At 40.4% G+C, this 1772-nt stretch overlaps 1 long non-coding RNA gene across 1 annotated transcript; it reads right to left on the minus strand.

Moving 5' to 3' along the window:
* Window positions 1-798: 798 nt before the first annotated feature.
* LOC112550085 lies at window positions 799-1766 on the minus strand. The gene is made up of 2 exons (XR_003093750.1): window positions 1074-1766; window positions 799-901 (listed from the first exon to the last, which is right to left on the minus strand). It is a non-coding gene; the product is annotated as an uncharacterized LOC112550085 (long non-coding RNA).
* Window positions 1767-1772: the final 6 nt, after the last annotated feature.

The following is a 1772-nucleotide window of genomic DNA, read 5'->3' on the forward strand; positions in this document are numbered from 1 at the left end:
AAAGTAAGTGAGGCTGCTCTGAAAAGAGAGTAAACAGCTGAATGACTCTATAGGCCAAAGTTAACTATGCTGAAAATGGGCAAAACTCCAGAGATTTCACCCAGGCTGAACCTGGGCCTATAGGCAATGCCTGGCTTGCAAAGGCTGACCAGTTTCTTCAGTGTTGTTTTGGGAGATGCTAGCCTACTCATTTGCTTTCATGATATTACACAGATGGGTTTCTTCTGAAGATACTTACTTTAAAAATTAATTTGTGTACAACAGGCCCCACATTCAAAATCTGCTCAGATTCAGTTCCTGAGAGGTGCTGAGCAACAGTCACTTACCCCTGGGGGAGCCACAGTATACCTCTGACTTTTAAAAAACTTTCCACAAAAAAAATGTCTTGTTTAAAATTAAGAGAGTCAGGAATCAGCCTGTATATTATATTTCAAAATCCTTCTCAATCTTTTCAAGCAATCCATTCTTTTGCTCCAAGGCACTTTACCTGAAGGAGACTAGAAACATCTTGTTTGAATATACGGCAAAATATGTTTTTAAAAAAATCAGGCAAAATTGGCTTTCCTATCAGAAACTAGAAAATAAACTTGGGCATTTAAAAAAAGCCTATGGATGTCTCATATTTTATATTGCTTTCTGTCTATATTCTGAAAATTCTGGGTTTTCACCATTTTAAAAAAATAGGTTGTCCACCCTGAAAGATACAGGCATCACAATGAAAAACAACATTCTGTTGCCCTATTAACCCAGCCTTGCAGAAAACTCTTTCAGCAGCAGGAAAAGTAAGAATCTCTCCTCAATAAGACAAGAATAGCAAAATTTAATGTACACCAGTTAAATGCTAAAAACATTATTAAACACAGGCAATGTTCTTTTTTTTCGTCCCATTTCATATAAAAACCTGAGAAATTAAATAAAAAAACCCGTTAATGCTCATGTTAAGGACACATAGATAAAATAACAAAGTCAGGAAATGCAAAAAAGTAAAATTGCAATAGCTAGATATTGGCCACATTAACACACCCGCATCATTTGTGAATCTTATTTTTCCTGGTTAAAAGCATAGGCTTTACCTATTATATTTCTGTTCAACTCAACTTCTTAATTCCAGACTTCTACAAGCAGGCATTTTCTTACGTCACATAACCATCGATTTTTGGCATGTCAGGTGCCGGGGTGCGCATGCCATTCCATTCAAAAACCCAAATTATGGTTGAGTTTGCAAAATCAGGCCTAGTCCTGCAAACACTGATGCACATGCGAGAAGTCCCATGAGTTGAGCGAGGCCGCACATGCATTCACAGGATCTGGGCCTTCAACTTCCAAAGGGAGAGGTGCCCCATTGGGCCCTCACTGGATTTATGCAAACAGCATTTATTAATGAACGCACGCACGAAGCTTTTCAGAACTCAAATCTTTTTTTTTTTTTTTTCGGAAGCCTTGCAGCTGGTCGCGGTACCAGATTAACTGCTGGTAATCTTTGGTCAAGGCTGTTTTGGATTTTCTTTTTTGCTTTCTGTACGAAGAGCTTCCTCCGCGTTCAAAATGCCAGCTCTGTTTCCCTTTCCGCTCTGCAGCGTTCACCTTAGGAGGAATGCTAGCGCTCCCTAAACTGAACGCAGGCCCACATGGATGCACTCAGGGCTCCCCCCCTCCCTCCTAATGGGCTTGAAAGCAAATTTCTAAGGGGCAGAAAGCACCTTCTGAGCTAGGCCTAGGCGCTGCCTGCATCCTAGAGACAAGTGTATTCATCTGGCATTTCTGCCGCTCTT

This window comes from Alligator sinensis, unplaced genomic scaffold, assembly GCF_000455745.1.
Source record: "Alligator sinensis unplaced genomic scaffold, ASM45574v1 scaffold178_1, whole genome shotgun sequence".
Lineage (NCBI taxonomy): Eukaryota > Metazoa > Chordata > Crocodylia > Alligatoridae > Alligator > Alligator sinensis.